Raw genomic sequence first — 19918 nt, 5'->3', positions numbered from 1 at the left:
ATACGCCTTTTGGCAAATGGATGGCACTGCCAGTGAGTGCTGTAAGGGGGTAGGAAGCTTTTCTCGTCTTTTTGTTCTTATTGGTATTTGTAGGAGTCCTAAGTCACCAGCTTCATAGACTTAAGTTCTAAAGTAAAGCACTTTGGAGTCTGTGGGAGAGGGAGAGGGTGGGATGATTTAGGAGAATGGCATTGAAATGTGTGTAATATCATATATGAAACAAGTCGCCAGTCCAGGTTCGATGCATGATACTGGATGCTTGGGGCTGATGCACTGGGATGACCCAGAGGGATGGTATGGGGAGGGAGGAGGGTTCAAGATGGGGAACACATGTATACCTGTGTTGGATTCATTTCGATATATGGCAAAACCAATACAATATTGTAAAGTTTAAAAATAAAATTAAAAAAAAATAAAGTAAAGCACTTATTATACATTGGAAACTGATTCTTTATGCTTGGTTTTGATTTATCGTTTGTTTATCCTTTTTAAAAGATCATAAAATTTTTTTTTTTAAACAATAAGACCTTCTTGCATGAAGAAAAGCCTCTTTGTATTCACCATGGCAGATGTAATGACATCTGTACTTCTAAAATTTTCAGTAGTAAGACTACTATAGCACTAAAATTAATTGCTTCAGTTGATCCCCCCTTTTCCCTACTGGGGAAATAATGCTTAACTCTGCCTCCAAGATAGTTCATGATCTCTTTTACATTATATGGTCCAGCCCTTACACTAAAATCTCCTTTTGAGCTGAGACCCTTTTGTTTCCAGGCCATGTTCAGTTGCACCTGCCTGATATTCAGATCTCTTTTTCCAGTAAGCATAGAGGGAAAGGCTTATGTTCCTTTTTTCAGAGCTAGAATGGTATGATGATTTGACACCTGACCATTAATTTACATTTTGCATTTCTGTAATCACATTGTGTTCCAGCATTTCTTTTTTCAGTATCGTAACTGTTGATACATCTCCCCCTTCTTAGTATTATTTTCTTTTAAGTAAATGTTCCTGTGATAGTGTTTTAATTTTAATCCTGTGAAATTTCTGACTTTGTTCCTCATTTTCTTCTTAAAAGTTGTTTTCTACTTAAGTTAGAGATGTATACAACATTAAAAATGCATCACAGCTAGAGACATTTGTAAATGAATGTTTTGGTTAAATGCTTTTCCAGCTGAAGGGTGGCATCTTGCCAGCCAGAGGGCGGCAGTTAGCCAGCAGTCTTTCTACATGACTGTTTCTTTTTTTTTCTTTGTTCAGGCAGAGTAGTATCTTGCTTCTTTAAGGGTAGAAAACTCTTGTCCTCTTTCCTCCATGAGATTTTAAATCAATGTTTTTTTGCTTGGTTTAAAAGAGTTGACCAGATGATTGTGGTGTGGTCTCCTGAGGTTAAAATTTCTATCTAAACAGTTTGGTTCTAGCAATATGTCATATGTAATAATAATAATTCATAGTTGTTATGAGTTTCATTAATGTTTTTAAACTTTGGTATTTTTGGTAAATGTATTTGAAGACAGACTGAGAGTACAGAGATAGATGACCTTCTGTGGCCTGATGAAGTCCTTTAAAAGCCTAAAACACTGCCTCTTTTTCTCTCCCTACAAGCTGTAATCTGATTGTACTGAATTGCAAACTAAAGAAAAGAAACCCGGCACAGTTCTCATCGTTGCCTCTGGCTCTTAAAACTAAATAATGTATGGATCTTGGCGAGAAGTATTCTGATTTTTGGGGGCCCCTCTTTTGTTGGTTCTCTAAGCATGTTAAATGAACAGAAGAATGGATTAATAAAGCATAAGAATGAGGAAGAGAGCATATTTTATCTGGAAGAATCTTTTTGTTTTTAAATGTTATTTGTCTAATATAAACTGTATATGAATTCCTTTTCATGATCTTTTATATACTGCTGTAGTAAAGTAACAGGCAACAGTATTTTTGATAAGTAAATATCCTGTATCTTCTCCAAGCCTTTAGAACCCCAGAGAATAGAGAACTTTATTAAAATAGATACTTAATCCTAAAGCATTTTGAACAATAGTTATTTGTTGCCACAGTGTAGATGCTTCTAGGGTTTAGACTAGAGTGATAGTTTATATTTTTCCTTTAGATCAGGAATCCGTGTTGTAGTTTGATTTTACAGTCTTAGTCTCAGAAGGCTTTTAGTTTTTCTTTTAGCAAGGAGGTGTGTGGGTCTAGGTTGAGATCTGTAGGCCTCACATAGCAATTACTTATAGCTACCTGGGGCTAGGGCAGTCCTGAAGTGCCTAGAATGGGTTGCTGTGTGTATCACTGGTCTCTGGATTCCCAGAGTCACAATATTGAAAAGGTAGAGCAAATATTTTAGTTTTTCAGTTTGTCAGTTTTCTTACCATTAGTCATATTAGGGTATTGCCTAATGGGAATTAAGGGTTAATACAAAAGTCTGTCTCAAGTCTTTGAGCAGGACATTTCTGTTTACTTTAGCATGCGTACATGCATATCCTGCCTTATTCCAAAAAAGAACTTAAGGTGGCACTTTCCTGTAGTTTTTATGATCTGAGTAAGTCTTACTTATAAATATGCTTGCCAGTCTCAAGTTGAAATGAATCTGGCGTCCAAATGGTGTGTACTTATTCCAACAATGCTTCCATTGTACTGTAAAGTCTTGTTATACCTTTAGGGTTTGAATATGTTCTCTTGTCATAAATCTTTATCCTTTGATGTTAGAATCCATTTTTGGCATTGGCTAAAAGTCATTGAGTGCCAAGCCTGGTGAATAACCTGGATAGGCAGTCTGGGTTGTTAAAGCTTTTTGGTTTATTGTTTTTGACTCATGAACTAGGAGCCAGAACAGTTTCAGGATGATGAAATGAGTTTCTGAGCCACAGTTAACTCGTTGTTACATCCAGCAGCCTTGAACAATGGGTCTAATTGACTCTTGGTCTTTGTGGGATGCGTCTACATTAGCAGTACCATTGATATCAAATAAACAAGTTAACATTGTCCTCACTGTGATTTTGATATGAATGTTCTCTTGCATTGGAACTGTAGCAAAGTTTTCCATTGCAGATTTCATGTTTTCAGATTATAGTGAAAACTTTTATCATTAGCTCTAGTTATTTTCTTAAAATGTCATTTGAAAAAGCTATTTGTGAAAGGTGCAAAATAGAGAACAACTTCTAACTTATAGTATAAATGTTTGAAACAGTCTTCACCAACTTTCTGTATCTTTATTTGCCACTGTCCGCTCACCACCACTACCCCTCCCCAACTTTTCCTGTGTTCTGATTTTCCTGAGTAATTACCTAATTGGATGAATCAAATTATTACTTTGACAACATTTTATAGAAGATGAAACAGACTTATGGAAGATGTGACTGATTAGTTTGAGGAATCAGAGATACTGCTGCTGCTAAGTCACTTCAGTCGTGTTCGACTCTGTGTGACCCCATAGACGGCAGCCCAGCAGGCTCCCCCGTCCCTGGGATTCTCCAGGCAAGAACACTGGAGTGGGTTGCCATTTCCTTCCCCAATGCATGAAAGTGAAAAGTGAAAGTGAAGTCGCTCAGTCATGTTCGACTCTTCGCGACCCCATGGACTGCAGCCTACCAGGCTTCTCTGTCCATGGGATTTTCCAGGCAAGAGTACTGGAGTTGGGTGCCATTGCCTTCTCCGCAGAGATACTAATGAGTCAAAATTCAAATCTCAGTTTTCTGATTCTGAATACCTTCCTTAACAATAACTTGAAAATTATGAGTTTTCTCCCTGTATTTCCATATATTTTACTTGTGGATTTAATGCCACACAAAGTTAAATGTTAAGCTTTTTCTTAATGAGGTAATTTTAAGTTTTATATTGACACGGAGCTAAACATGCATTAATCTCAACTGATTGTGTTTTGGCCTTGAAAATAATTGTTGCATATGAAAAAGTTACATCCCTCCTATGCCTGTGCCTTTGTTGTTTGCCAGAAAGTTATATTTTATAATCATATTTGTGTTTGTATTGAAACATTTGTTTGTAGCGGTGTTAGTCATGATGATGCTATGCAGCTGTAAAAGTCACGTTTTAAATTTTACTACATGAAATGTTTATTGTTCTATTTTGTCTTATAAATTTGTACATTTAAATTAGACTGAAGCATAAAGTTTACTTGTTAAATACTGTAATTCAAGTATGATGGTATCCTCTTGTGCTTGTGAATTGAAGAAGTGATCATTTTTATTTTGGAAATGTTTTAGAACTGTATAAATATTTGTATGGTAGTCTTAAGTTTGGATTGCAGTAGCTTAGGTCACCTGCACTGAATTCATTCCCTGGGAAATGTGATATGGACATTCACCTTGACACCTCTGTTGGTGTCAGCTTCATTGGAAAGTGTGCGTGTTCAAGACCAGTGGGTCCCCACATAAAAATTAGAATGCTTGTGGGAAAGGAGTTTCCTGTGACCTGCCTGCCACTGCCTGCTGATAAACACGAGTTTAATAGCTGTGCTCCAGGTTCTTATGAGCAAGTGTCATGTTAAACTCTGGCACACCCAAATGCTCGAAAGCTCAGAGGGAATGTTTATATGAAGGATTGTGTGTTGGATGTGCAGTCCAACCATCCTGTAGTATTCTACATTTTATGACTGTATTAAACTGAGCCATTTTGGTGACCTGCATTCCTGAAAAGCATTGTATCACAGTGGGTTATGCTTCTTTCCGTATGAAGGGGCCGTTTCATCTCTCCTGGCTCATGATACAATATAATTTCTAATTTTTAAAGTTCCTCTTAAAGGAAAGCAACCACAGTGTACTGATTTTCCTTAACTAGAGATAGGTTAGCTGTCGTATTCTTTTAGGTTCTGATTTTTTTTTTATGGTAGGCCTTAAAAAATGACAAGGTAAAGGATAATAGTAGAAAGAAAGCATTAAGTTTAGTTAAACAGAAAAAATTATAGAGCATCAGAGCACCAAATCTCATATTTTAAATTTCAGAGGACTGAGACCTAACAAATGTCAGCATCTTTCCCCCAAACTAATGAGGGCTTGGGGTTCAACACAGGTTTCATGACTCCAAGTTCAGTCCTGAGATTTATTACTGAGATTTTTTTGAGTGAAGATGCTTGATGCTTAGGTTGTGAAAGGAGGAATAAGGACTAGGGAGGGTGTCGGATGCTGCAGGAGTTGGGAATAATGACAACTGAAAGTTACCTGTTAATCTGGTATCATCATCAGCAGCTTTTATTGGGTGCCTCCTGTGTCAGGAGCCTTGTGTTTCAGTTCTTAGGAACAGAGAGAGGAGGACCTTGCCATCAAGGGTTTGTGCCAAGGAAAGGGAGAAGGAAGATGAACCTTTGCAAACATAAGAAATGATAGATATGGTCAGATGACCTCTCAGGTCTCCTTCATGTGTGTGTGTGTGTGTGTGTGTGTGTGTGTGTGTGTGTGTTTTAATCTCGTCATATGGCTTGTGGGATTTAGTTTCCCAGCCAAGGATTGAACTCAGGCCACAACAATGAAAGTGTCAAGTCCTACCACTGGACTGCCAGGGAATTCCCTTAAAATCTATACTTCTTTTCTCCAGCTGCCAGTCTCGGGACTACTCTTCCAGAGTAGAAACTGTGGAGTGTGTTCCGATGTGTGGAGCATGTGGGATAGGATAGAAGAAAATGATATGGTTTCAGTGAAGAAAGTGTTATTTATTCTGCAAATAATAAGTGTAATGGATATAGATGCAGTTTTATCTAGACAGCAGTTGACTTTACAAGATTTATAGTTCTTCTCTATTCTTAATATCTGATAAGTTATTTTACCAATATCTTTTTCAAAAAGGTTAATATGAAATTCTTAAAACAGGAGTTTTAGCCATCATGTTATTATATGGGATCATAATGTGTTATGTGGGAAATATGTATTTCCCACATGGAAACATGTATTATCATGTGTTATGTGGGAAATATTTCATTCAGAAAGTTTTGTAGATAAAATGCTGTTCAAAATGTTGAGATGGGATGAAACCTTTAGTTGAAGAGGGTTGTGGGAAATTTAAACTTTACTTGGAAGAACTGTGCTCTTCCATCCGAACCCAGTAATAAGTTGTAAGAATGGGAAAGTCTGAGACAGTGGTAGCCCCACCTCCATCTGGCCCTGCAGAAGAGGGACATTGGAAGAACAAGGGCCTCCATTCCCAGGATCTGCAAAAGCAGTTGTGTTCTCAGGGCCACCAGTTCTGTTAGTGCAAGAAACAATCCTTTTAGAGACTTGGCATAGGATCCTTAAGTTCTGGTGGGCATTGGGGGAGGAGTCCCCGAGGGCTGGAGTAAGGACTGGGAACGGAGAGCAGATTAGTGTTGCTGGTGATGTGCCTTGCCTGATTCTAACTGGGCTGAACAGGGTCTGGGAAGGTGGCAGTTCTAATTTGAACAGGTGCTGTTGCTGGTTCCTTGGTGGTAATGAAAGATCCCTGTGTGATGGAGGGCCAAGTGAAGGCCTCCTGAGGGAGGCAGGCTCTATTGGGTGCCTTTGTCTCCTCTCCTGCCTGTCTTGGGGAGAGTCAGTTGGAGGAGGGGCCAGGGCAACTTCTAGGCTGGGGGTTGTCAGCTTATTCTGAAGGCCTTTTTACTTAATTGTTTCACTTGCTTTCATCGGTGCAGAAACATTATACTGTAGTAGTGATTGGATCAATTTTTGTTGCTTTTTTGTTTAATGAGATTTTTAGCTTTTTAGTTCCCTAAAACATTCTGCCCAAAATGCTAGCATGCAGTGGTATCTGCCATGAATACAAAGTGGTTAAGAAGAATTCCTCCCCCTGCCCCATAGCTATTTCCTGAATAAGCCTTGTTCTTTCAAATCTTTGTATATTGCTTGTGGTATTTCCTCTTCCTCGAATGTTATTCTCTGCCTGGTGAACTATCGCTTAGTATAAATAACATCCCTCCTAGCTGTTAGCTGCTCAGTCCCTTCTCTTGCCATTGTGCATGAACTTATTACTCTTTTTTTAGCCTGCTAACTGTGTACTTTAGTGACTTGATTATGTTGTACTCTCTTATTTACTGTTACATTCTTCGGCTAAACAGAGGTGTTTAAAGAACAGTTGTAAAAAAAATACTGTCTGTGATAAGTGCCAGAACGTCGGATCAAGTAATAAAAAGAAAATAGTAATCAATACTTAGCTTCACAGTGTGCAAAAAAATTAACTCAAAAGGGATTATAGGCTCAAATGTAAAACTATGGACTATTAGACAAAACACTAGGTGAAAAATCTTTGTGACTTGAATTAGGCAAAAATTTCTTTGATAGGATATCAGAAGCATGATCCATTAAAAAAAAAAGTTGGACTTCCATAAAAGTCTGCTTTTTAAAGAGGCTCTTAAAGCTATCAGAAAGAGAAGCTACAAATTGACAGAAGTGAAGTGAAGTCGCTCAGTTGTGTCTGACTCTTTGTGACCCCATGGACTGTAGCAGAAAATATTTGCAAATTGCATATCTGACAAAGAACTGTTACCCAGAATATATAAAGAATTTTGCAGACTCATTTAAAGAATGAGCAAAAGAAAAGGACGCCAATTAAAAAATGGACGAAAGATCTAATGAGCCCATAAAAAGATGGTCCGTTTTGTCAGTCATCAGGGAATGTAAATTACCATGAGGTACTTCTACACATGTTTGTTATGGTTCAAATAAATAGAAACTGTGCCAAGTGCTGGAGAGGATGAGGAACCACTGGACCCCTTCACGTATCAGACCATATGACTCACTCCTGGGTTTTACCCAAATGAAGTTAAAACTTATGTTCATACAAAAACATGCACACAGGTTTTATAGCAGCTTTTCTTGGGTTTTGTTTTCAAGTGCCAAAAATGGGAACTATTCAGTTTTCTCTCAACTGGTAAATGGATAAGCCAACTGTGGCACATTCCATGCAGTGGAATATTGCTGAGCAATAAAAATAAATGAACTACTAAAAATAAATGAAATTGTTGCAACAAATGGGTGGATCTAACATGTATTATGCTAAGTGAAGGAAGCCAGATTCAGAAACACAGAGACTGTACAGTTGCATTCATATTGGAAAGAGCAAGGTGCTGGGAGCTGGGGGTCGGGGGGTTGGATGGCAGGGAGTTTGGGGAAGGGGATTGTTCTGCACCATGAAACTCGAATGTATTTGGTTCGTGGGGCTGCTTACACAATTGTCTGTTTCTCACAGAACATCTGCAGAACTGAACACTTACGGGTGAATTTTTCTGTATGTAAAATTTGCCTTAATTAAAAATGAAAACAGAAGTAATTGTACAGATGATTTAGTAAAGTTTTTGTTGACTCTAATAAAGCTTGATTAAACTTTGCAGGCTTGGATGCGATGACAATTTGCCAGAATGTAATAATCTCTGGAGGCCTCACAGGTGATTGCAGCAGGGACCTCTGTACCTAATCTTTTCCCGAAGTGCACAACTACAGAGGCAGGCCTTCGGATGTTGGCACAGTGTGTGCATGTGATGGTCCCTGTGTAGGGAAAGCCAGTGTCTTGAAAAATCCACGAATGTCGAATCAGACACCATGTAGTGGAGCTTATTAAGGAGAAGAAACTCCAGGATTAAGGAAAATGTGGCAAGACACAGCCCTGCATCCTCCTCCCTTGCCTTTCCCATAGTTGTTTACCACTGGGTGTGGTTTGTGGAGCAGCGCTTCATTCTGTTCAGTATGTTACTGAACTCCATGTAAAACTAAACATCTGTGATTGGCAATTGGTTTGCAGTTTTTAGGCATTCCATTTGTTTTTATTTTTTAGCTGTAAAGTAAAATTGGTTTATTTCATTTTGACAGTTTTGCCACACTTCTGAGTTATTGTTACTGAAGTCTCCCCAGAGGATTGCCCAGTGGATGGAGCAGGGGCTCAATAAGTATGCTTAGTTTCTACATTTTTTAAAGTTCGTTTATGACATTTGAAAGTGAAAGTGTTAGTTGATCAGTCGTGTCCGACTCTTTGTGACCCCGTGGACTATAGCCTGCCAGGCTCCTCTGTCCATGGAGTTTTCAAGGCAAGAATACTGGAGTGGTTGCCATTCCCTTCTCCAGGGGATCTTCCTGACCCAGGGATTGAACCTGCATCTCCTGCATTGCAGGCAAATTCTTTACCGGCTTCACCTCTGAGCTGCTGGGACCCACCATAAATATTGTGACAACCCCCTCATTGCCCCCCTGCCGTGGCTGTTATGCGAATCGGTAGTATATATAGTAGTGGCTTCTGGAGCCAGGTTGCCTAGATTTGTCTCTTCGCGCTACCAATTGTTTACTAGCTGTGTGACCTTGGGCAAAGTTACTTACTTTCTCTGTGCCTCTGTTTCCTCATCAGTAAACAGGGATGATATTAATAATTACACTACTGACTCCATGGAGGGTTTATGTAGATGAAATGAGCTAATAATAAAGGGAACGTCCTCACAGCAGATAGCAGGCAGGGAGTTTGATGTCAGTGTTACGGCTGTTGCTGTGGTTGTGCATGGACGTTCAGTCATGTCTGACCCTTCCGCGTCCCCACAGACTGTAGCCCGCCAGGCTTCTCTGTCCATAGGGTTTTCCAGGCAAGAATACTGGGTTACCATTTCCTCCTCCAGGGGATCTTCCCGACTCAAGGATCGAACCCGCATCTCCTATCTTTGCTGCATTGCACGCAGATTCTTTCCTGCTGAGCCACCAGGGAATCCTGTGGTTGTAGTTATTATTATTTTTATTCTATGTTAGTGAATAGCCTTATAAGCCTTCTTTAAATGTTGAAATCCAAGAAAGACTATGATGCTATTTCTACTTTGACTTCCTGAAAGTAGGTTTAGTTCTGGTAAAGTCAGCTGAGTTAAATCCTTTTTTTTTTTTTATCCTTGTTTCCCTGAAATTCCTCTATCTTATATTTCATTGTATATTTGATTTTTAGTGAATATGCTTGGTACATTTGGAATCTGCCTTCTGGCAACTCTTACATAAATTGCAAATCGTTTGTTACAGCATACCCTCTTCTGTGTTCAGAGGTTCAAAACCAGTTCATTGTCTTAAATATGCAACAAAACTAAATGTATCTCTTAAGTTAGAAGCCAGGGTATTGTTTTTGTGGTGGTATTCAGTCGCTATGTGGTGGCTGACTCTGCAACTCCATGGCTTGTAGCCTGCCAGGCTCCCCTGTCCATGGCTATGTATAAATTGAGACTTGGAAACCTCATTAAATTTAGAGGACTGAATCCTATAAATCAGAACATTGACTTGTTTGCTTCTCTGTGTACTGTGTCACCTTTGTAAAATTGTGTCTTTTATGTAGAGAAGTGCTCTCAGCACAAAGCTGATTGTATTTGTCAGAGTATTTTGAAGATATTTGTTAAAAAGCACTTGTGGAACGGTTTGTGGAAATGGCTATGAGGTTTCGGATTATTCTTGTCTTCTTCAAATCCATTCTTCAGGAGGAAAAAATAAGACTTGTCTTTTAAACTTAATAGTAGCAAACTGGTTTGCTAAGACCTTTTTCCTTGTGGGGTTCTATTGGGTAGTTGTTCATTAGAGTTACTTTAAAAAACCATTAACTGATTCGCTAGCAGCATGTATGTCCTCTACTGAGATTTGAGGTGACTCTCACAGCCCCTCTTCCTGCCTTGAGTAAGGCACCTTTCCAGCAGAGCCTGAACTGTATGGTTTCTCCTACCCAGTGCCTGGTAACCTCTGCTCTGTTTTCTGTCTTTCTTAATTTGCTTGTTCTAGGTATTTCATGTAAGTGGAATTACATAATATTTGTCCTTCTTCTGTGTCTGGCTTTCTTCACTTAGCATGTATTGAAGTTTCATCCATGCTGCAGCATGTGTCCAGTTTCATTCTTTTTTTACAACTGAATAATATACCATAAATTCAAAAATATAAATAATGTATCGAACCCAGCATATCTAAAACAGTATCATATCAACATGCAATCTGCATAAAAGTACTAATAAAATATTTCCCATTAACACATCTGTTCAGATGTGCCACATTTCAGGTGCTTGGTAGCTAACTGTGGCTGGTGACTGCTGTACTGGACATCAGAGAACTAGATAAGGGAAGGATTACTAAAGATTGTTAAGCAGCACAGACTTTCTTTAAAAAAAAAAAAAAAATTTGCTGAAAGGCAATATTAGAGATTTTAGTCATTAGCCGGGAGCTGGGGTGGGAAAGGGTTTTACAAAAATGATAAAGACCCAGACATAGCTATTCCTTTATTTCAAATCTCGTACAACATAGGAACCTTTAGAGGGAAAAATAGTTCACTGTGAGATTTTTTTCACCAGAAGTCCTGGTCTCTTGACAGGATTTTTTTATTTGATATTCACACTGTCCTAAATACAGTGCTAGTAAGCATCAGGTAATTAATGTTTTGAGTAGAAAAATTTGAATGGTGAGTTGAACTGGAACAGAAACTTGCACTGGGTGCTATAGGATTTAATGAAAACTCTTTTCCAAACTGGAATTTTTCCTTTCCAGGCCCATTTTTTGAACTTTGGAAATTGGGCCTGATTTATGTCAGTCACTCATTCTTCTAACTTGTTGGACTGTCAGGAACTAGGAGCACACAGATGAGGGTATAGAGAGGAGATGCCCATCCGCAGCCATTTTGGATGTGGCTTTGTTGTATGCTATGTCCCATGAAGGGCTTGGATTAGAAGCAGACCTTCAGCTACCTTTCAGAGGCCCTGAGAGTATGAATGTAGTGCCTAAAATGAAAGACTCTGAGATAGCCAAGAAACAGTATATTAACCTCAGCATGAATGCTTTGGTATAGAATAATTTAAATGAGGTAAGGAATGTTTCAGCTGTGACGAGCATGTGGCTGTCAGCGATCACTCGTTCCTTTAAGCTTGGGTATCTGAGGTTTACCTGTATTGCAGAGGAGTAAATAAGAGAATATGTGGTGAGAGTAATGGAAAAAACTAAGAAGTGAGTGACTAGGCAGGTGTTTTAAGATAAACAAGCGTTTCACTTTTGTCCTGGCACATCTTTCAGTTACTGTTCTGGTGAAATAGATCTTTTGAAGTTATAATATCTTTCATGTCTGTATTGTATGAATTATGAATGTAACTTTGTTGTTTAGTTGCTGAGTTGTGTCCAACTCCTTTGCAACCCCATGGACAGTAGCCCACCAGGCTCCTCTGTCTGTGGAATTTTCCAAGCAAGAATATTGGTGAGTTGGACATTTCCTTCTCCAGGGGATCACCCTGACCCAGGGATTGAACCCATGTCTTCTGCATTGGTAGGTAGTTTCTTTAGCACTGATCCACCTGAGAAGCCCGAATGAAAGTTTAGGAAACAATAAAATAGGCACCTGGATACCTACACCCTAACTCAAGAAATAGAATGCTGTCAGTCCAAGTCCTTGCCACCATTTTTGTAGTCTCAGTGCATATTTCAGAGTTAGACTTTAGAAGAAAGTTGGTTATTTTAGACAAGTTAAAATACATTGGTCAGTATATTTCATCAGAGATTGAGGAACTATTTGTTATTAAAATGGTTAATTATGTGTCTGGAAGGAGGTTATTTAGTTTTTTTTAAAGGCAAGAGTAGAATTTCTTGAAGCTCTCTTCTGAAGCCATTTCATACTTCCTCTTCTTGCTGTGGTTCTTTTGTGGAAAGGGCTTTTTGCTCTGTAATTGCACTGGCACTTGACTCGAGCTTCTTGAGCATATGCCTTCCTTCCTTCAATGGTCTAACAAAAGCATCTAATAATTCAGATGGCTCTACTTAAAAAAAAATTTTTTTTAAATCTTAAACTATCATCTATGGGATTCTCTTTTTCTGCAACAGTAGCATATCTTTTATAAACACGGTTTATTCATTAGTTGAGACTTGTTCATTTCAGGATTGCTAAATTAATACCTATGTTTTTAGATAGGTTGTGTTTTTAGTTCATCAATTTATTTCAGCAATTTTATTTTGTTTTAAGAGATTGTTCATGATAAAATTAGAAGGAACAGACTGAATTTAGTTTTTAAAACTAGTTTTAAATGGCCAATTTTGTACAACCTCCATGAGACTTCCCTTTCTTGTGATATAGCAGTATCAGAATAATTCAGCTGTTCTTTTTTCACTTTCAGTGTAACACTCTCAAAGTTCCAACAGAACATTTCTTTGACCTTGATTAAACTGTGAATTTTATTTGAAAGTGAAAATTGGCATTTTGGAGGCTATTTATAATGGTGTGATGGCAGTCTTTTTGCAGACTGTCCATTTGAAAGCTGTGTAACTACAAAAGAGATGTATTCGATATTTTAAATTGCATTTCCTTTGGTAATGCTTAACATTATTTAAGAAAATTATTTTTAATTATACAAGTAATACCTATAAAAAAATCTAAGTTCAGATAATCCCCTCTGACTGCCATTCCTCATTCCCTGTCCCATCTCCAGAAGTGAGGAAGCACTTCTAATCATTTTGAGATCAATATTCTCCCTCAACTTTATATATATATATGTGTGTGTGTGTGTGTGTGTGTGTGTATGCATATATGCCCCTGAGAACATAATACATCTGTAATAAAAGAAGTATATTGTGTATATTCTGCAAGTTGTGGGCTTCTTTTAGTTTTGGAGATGGTTCAGTACATGCATATCTACCATGAGGCTTTCTGTTGTGAATGTGCCATGGTTCTTTTAACAGTTGCATTGCCCCCATTACTTTCTGTTGAACACAGAGAATGTTGAGTGTCTGTTTCTGTGTGGTTCTCCTAGGACACATGTGAATCTTTTTCTAGCTTAGATTTGTAGCAAGTGGAATTGCTAGATTATAACTATCTAGTATCCTCTACATGAAAGTTAATAAATAGAATATTTTTTGGCATGATTGAGTGTTAATTGTGCTTCTGAAATGAATTGTGTATTTGTAATATTGGCATTTTAGTTAGATAGGGAGGATAAGGTCCAAGTATAAAACTAGTGATTGTCAACACTGGCTATGCATTAGAATTGCCTCTAGACTTTTTAGGCATCGTCACCCCCAAGAAAATGATTTAGTAGGTCTTCAGAGCAGTACAAATAGCTCCTTGGCATGAAGAGGAAAGTTAAATACAAGACATACATCTGAGACTTTTCTTAGACTGCCTGTTACCTGGCCCCAGTCTAGTACCTAAGTTACACCTAAGATGCAGTAAAATATAGTAGAAAAAATTTCATTTTCTTTAGACTCTTAATATAAGTTAACAACTCTTTCTTTCTCCGGACACTTAACATAGTGTATTAGTGTAATAAATGATTACTTTAATATTGATAGGAAGAAAAAGACCATTTTTTAGAGAGGAGAGGAATAGCAAGATTATAAACATGAAATCTGAATAGGACTGAAGTTGTAGGATTGTGGTACAGTTTTCATAAACATTATTAATAAAAATGAATGTTTAAGCTTAATTTTTTTCTTTTTATTTTTTTAATTATGAAAATATTTACAGGACACTTTGAAAATACAGAACAAAGTGACATACAGTTCCACTATATATTGGAATTTTTTTTAAGTAGGTAAATTTTATAGTAGTAGTAGATAATAAAGTTTTTAGTTGAAGTTTTAATATCAAACTCTCAAAAATTAACAGAATGAATATACAAAAAAGTAGAAGGTTCTGCTGCTGCTGCTGCTAAGTCGCTTCAGCCGTGTCCGACTCTGTGCGACTCCGCAGACGGCAGCCCACCTGGCTCCGCCATCCCTGGGATTCTCCAGGTTCAAGTAGACCTGAAAAGCACCATGAACCAATTCAACATAATTAAGATTTATACAATTTTCACAGAAAAATAGAATACAAATTCTCTTCAAGGTCCCATGGACTATGGGAGGCTCTGAAACATATCTAGGGACATAAAACAAGATGCAAAATTCATGGTTTTTAAGGCATTGAAATCATACAGAGTCTATTCTCGTATCACTATGTAATTGTTAGAAATCAATATCAAAAGATATTTGAAAATAACCCACATATTTTAAAGTGCAATGTGATATCTACCAAGAGAGATCTTTGAGTTAACTATTGAAAGCCTCCTGATTAGCTCTTTAATGTGGTTGAGGGCCCAGACCCTATGCATAGGTCACCTTGGTTTGTATTTTCCTACTAGTTCACATACTAGCTCTGTGAACTGTGGTGAGTTAGTTAGCCTTTCTATACCTCAAGTTTCCCTTTCTGTAAAATGGGACACCGATAATATTTACTTTACAAAATATACGGGATTATCAAGAGAATTATTATATCTTAAAGCAAGCAGAAGAGTGCCTGATGCATTGCAATTGGTTGGAAATGTTAACTGTTATCGTTGTTTTTCATTACAAATGCGATTAATACTAAAGTTTCAGTCTTCAGGCATTAATGTTCTAAGTGACCAGAAACCAACAGCTGAATACATAGCTGAAGATGATGAGGATGAAGTTCTTGTACTCTGGTGGATTGATTCAGTCGCTTTGATAGGACAAAGCTAAGATTCTTTGTGTGTCTTTGATAGGTTTAAGGCCCTGTTGCTTCTCGCATGTTAAGTGGAGAACTAGTTCAGATTTCCTGTTCATATAATTGGTAGGAAATCCCACAGACAGCAAGACAAGAATAGTCTGTTTCACTGAGGTGTTTGTGGTACTTTCTAACATTTTGTAAAGCAATGGAGCTTGGAAGTACACTTACTCTTGCTAACTTCTGTAAGGATTTTTATAGTACTAAAGGACGACTTACACTTGAGGTGAGAATTTTAGGATTAACAAACAACAGGAGTGATAATTGGCAACGTTCCTTAGAGGGTACTGTGTGGGCATACAGACACAAAATGAATTGTGGAGAATTGACAAGTCTTACAGGTACCTCCATGAAGTTTGGTATTTTTTCCTCAGCATGACATAGATTTAAAAAACTTGTATTTTAATCTCATTCACCTGTTGGGTGTCTTATTTTGGTTTTGGCTGCGTGGTTCTATATCGACCCTACATTTAGCCAGGACTTCTTTGTATGGCATGGAAGATGCTCCCGGAACAGTCCACTGCCAGTATCCCTGGCTTCTTTCCTTACCAGTACGTACTTGACTCTTGCCAGGCACCAAAACAGTTTAGATGGCTAGTGTGATAGGGTTCTCTGTAGCTTTGTTTGTGCCATTTTCCTGTTCGATGTGGACTTCTCTTCACCTGGCAAAGTTCTCCTAACCCCAGTCGCCAAGCCCAGCTGCCTTCTCTGACTGCTTGCTTTCCCCAGACACACTGCTTGTGTCCTGCTTGCAGGCTCGCTGCACACCTGTGCAAGTAGGCTTTTGGCTGTAGACTGTCTGCGTTGTCATCCTGACTTAGCCACACACTGGCTCTAGGATCTTTTTTTGTTTTTAAATTGAGATATTATTTACTTTAAGTCACCTTTCTAATCATTTAAAAGTGTACAACTCAAGGGCATTTATCATATTTATAACGTTATAAAATGTCTCCATTACCTAATTTCAGAACATTTTCATCCCCTTAGAAAGGAACCACTGTGTGTTAGAAGATACTCCCTATTTTCCCACCCCTCAGCCCCTAGAGTTTTCCCTCTGTAAATTTCCCTGTTCTGGGTCTTTCATGTAAATGTAATCATATGTGTTTTGTGTCTGACTTGTTTCGCTCTCTGTGATGTTTTCAAGATTTATCCATGAGGTAGCACATGTCAGTATTTCGTTCCCTTTATGTTTGGATATACCACATTTTGTTTATCCATTCATCTATTAAAGGATGTATGGGTTGTTTGCACTTTTTGGTTATTATGCATAACACTATTAAGAATATTTGTGTACAAGTGTTCTATGAACATGTTTCCTCTTGGGTTTACATGAAGGACTGGAATTTTTTAGTCATATGGTAACTCTGTTTAACTTTTTGAAGACCAGGTTGTTTTCCAAAGCAAAAGTACCATTTTACAGTCTTACCAATAATGCATGAAAACTCCAAGTTCTCCATATCCTCGCTAACACTTGTTATTGTCTTTATGATGATAGCCATCCTGGTGGTGATAAAGTGGTATTTCGTTGTTACTTTGGTTTGCATTTCCCTAATGACAAATAATGATGAACATCTTTTCATGTGCTTATTAGCCATTTGTATTTCCTCTTTCAAGAAATGTCTATTTAAATTCTTGGCTCAATTTTAAATTGGGTTGTTGGGGTTTTAATTGCTGAGTTGTAAGAGTTGTTTGCATATTCTGTGTGTTAATCCCTTATGAGATACATGATTTTTCAACATTTACGCTCATACTGTGAAGAATTTGCTTCTCAATAGCGAAGTCAACTGGGCCTTAGGAAGCATCACTGTGAACAAAGCTCTAGTGGAGGTGATGAAATTCCGTTTGAGCTATTTCAAATCCTAAAAGATGATGCTGTTAAAGTGCTGCATGCAATATGCCAGCAAATTTGGAAAATTCAGCAGTGGCCACAGGACTGGAAAAGGTCAGTTTTCATTCCAATCCCAAAGAAAGGCTATGCCAAAGAATGTTCAAACTACTGCACAATTGCACTCATTTCACACACTAGCAAAGTAGTGCTCAAAATTCTCCAAGCCAGGCTTCAACAGTATGTGAACCGAGAACTTCCAGATGTTCAAACTGGATTTAGATAAAGCAGAGGAACCAGAGATCAAATTGCCAACATACGCTGGATCATAGAAAAAGCAAGAGAATTCCAGAAAAACATCTACTTCTGCTCTATTGACTACACCAAAGCCTTTGATTGTGTGGTGGTTTAGTCGCTAGGTCGTGTCTGCCTCTTGTGATCCCGTGGACTGTAGCTTGTCAGGCTCCTCTGTCCAAAGGATTCTCCAGGCAAGAATGCTGGAGTTGGTTGCCATTTCCTTCTCCAGAGGATCTTCCTGACCCAGGAATCGAACCCAGGTCTCCTGCATTGCAGGCAGATGATTTACCAACTGGATCACAGCTCTTCAAGAGATGGGAATTCCAGGCCACCTTATCTGCCTCCTGAGAAATCTGTATGCAGGTCAAGAAGCAACAGTTAGAACTGGACATGGGACAACGGACTGGTTCCAAATTGGGAAAGGAGTACATCAAGGCTGTATATTGTCACCCTGCTTTTTTTAACTTATATGCAGAGTACATCATGAGAAATGCTGGCCTGGATGAAGCACAGGTAGTTATCAAGATTGCTGGGAGAAATACCAATAACCTCTGATACACAGATGATTCCACCTTTGTGGCAGAAAGAGAAGAGGAACTAAAGAGCCTCTTGATGAAGGTGAAAGAGGAGAGGGAAAAAGCTGGCTTAAAACTTGACATTAAAAAACTAAGATCATAGCAGATGGTCCTATAGCTTCATGGCAAATAGACCCACAGCTTCACGGCAAATAGACCCATAGCTTCATGGCAAATAGATGGGGAAACAATGGAAACAGTGACAGATTTTATTTTCTTGAGCTCCAGAATCACTGCAGATGGTGACTACAGCCATGAAATTAAACGACACTTGCTCCTTGAAAGAGAAGCTGTGACCAATACTAGACAGCATACTAAAAAGCAGAGACATTACTTTGCCAACAGAGGTCCATCTCGTCAAAGCTATGGTTTTTGCAGTAGTCATGTGTGGATGTTAGAGTTGGACCATAAACAAAGCTGAGCACTGAAGAATTGATGCTTTTGAACTGTGGTGTTAGAGAAGCCTCTTGAGAGTCCCTTGGACTGCAAGGAGATCAAACTAGTCAATTCTAAAGGAAATAATCCCTGAATATTCATTGGAAGGACTGATGCTGAAGCTCCAATACTTTGGCCACCTGATATGAAGAACTGACTTATTGCAAAAGACCCTGATGCTAGGAAGGATTGAAGGCAGGAGGAGAAGGGGACAAAGGATGAGATGGTTGGAGATGGTTGAGATGGTTGAAAGTTTCTTAAACTTTCAAAGTCGGCATCACTGACTCGATGGACATGAGTTTGAGCAAGCTCCAGGAGTTGATGGACACGGAAGCCTGGTGTGCTGCAGTCCATGGGGTCGCAAAGAGTCGGACATGACTGAGCGACTGAACTGATGACTCTCATTCTGTATATTATCCTTTTGTTTTCTTGATAGTACCTTTTGATGCACAAAAATTTTTAATTCTTACGTTCAATTCATCTATTTATTCTTCTGGGTTTTGTGTGCTTTTGGTATCATATTTAAGAAACTCAAGGCTAACCCAAAATCATCAAGGTTTACACCTGTATTTACTTCTAAAAGTTTTATAGTTTGATGGTGTAAGGCAGGAGTCGAGCTTTATTGTTTTACATGTGGACATTCAGTTTTCCAGCACCATCTTTAGAAGACTGTTCTTTCCCCCATTGAATGGCTCTGGCACTCTTGTCAGAAATCACTTGATTATAATGTGAGGGTTTATTTCTGGACTCTTAATTCTTTGGCATTGATCTGTATGTCTGTCTTTATGTTAGGTCCCCACTGTTTTGATTACAGTAGCTCTGTAGTAAGTTTTGAAGTCTATATGTGAGCCTTCCAACTTTGTTCAGTTTTTTTATTGTTGTGGTTATTCGGGGTCTCTTGCATTTCCATATGAATTTTAGGGTCAGCTTGTCTATTTCTCCAAAAAAGGCAGTTGGAATTTTGGTAGGGATTGTATGAATCTTTAAATCAATATAAGGAATATTGACACCGTAACAGTAGTAAATCTTCCATTCCGTGAACACAGGATGTCTTCCCATTTATTTGGGTCTTCAATTTTTTTCAACAGTGTTTTGTAGTTTTGAGTGTGTAAGTCTCTCACCTTGTAGTTAATTTTTTTCCCCTAAATATGTAATTCTATCTCTGGCATCTTGAGCAAATTTCTTAAACCTTCAAATCTTCAGTTTTCATGCATATAAAATGAAAATATTGAGTACTACCACTGCATTTATTGTAAGGATTAAATGAGGTAATCCACATAAGAGGCTTAAATAAACCAGATTGTTCAAGCTAAATGTTAAGTATTGTGAACTCCGAGAGGAGGAA

General features: G+C 38.2%; 1 protein-coding gene and 1 pseudogene across 10 annotated transcripts in view; both read left to right on the top strand.

Moving 5' to 3' along the window:
• Positions 1–19918, top strand: part of SRPK2 (SRSF protein kinase 2) — a 254237-nt gene that overhangs the window by 80416 nt on the left and 153903 nt on the right. The window lies entirely within an intron of this gene.
• LOC123466107 overlaps positions 1–19918 on the top strand; it is a 146631-nt pseudogene that overhangs the window by 74636 nt on the left and 52077 nt on the right.

The sequence above is a fragment of the Bubalus bubalis genome, chromosome 8 (genome assembly GCF_019923935.1).
Source record: "Bubalus bubalis isolate 160015118507 breed Murrah chromosome 8, NDDB_SH_1, whole genome shotgun sequence".
Taxonomy (NCBI): domain Eukaryota; kingdom Metazoa; phylum Chordata; class Mammalia; order Artiodactyla; family Bovidae; genus Bubalus; species Bubalus bubalis.
This window is presented reverse-complemented; position numbering and strand designations above follow the sequence as displayed.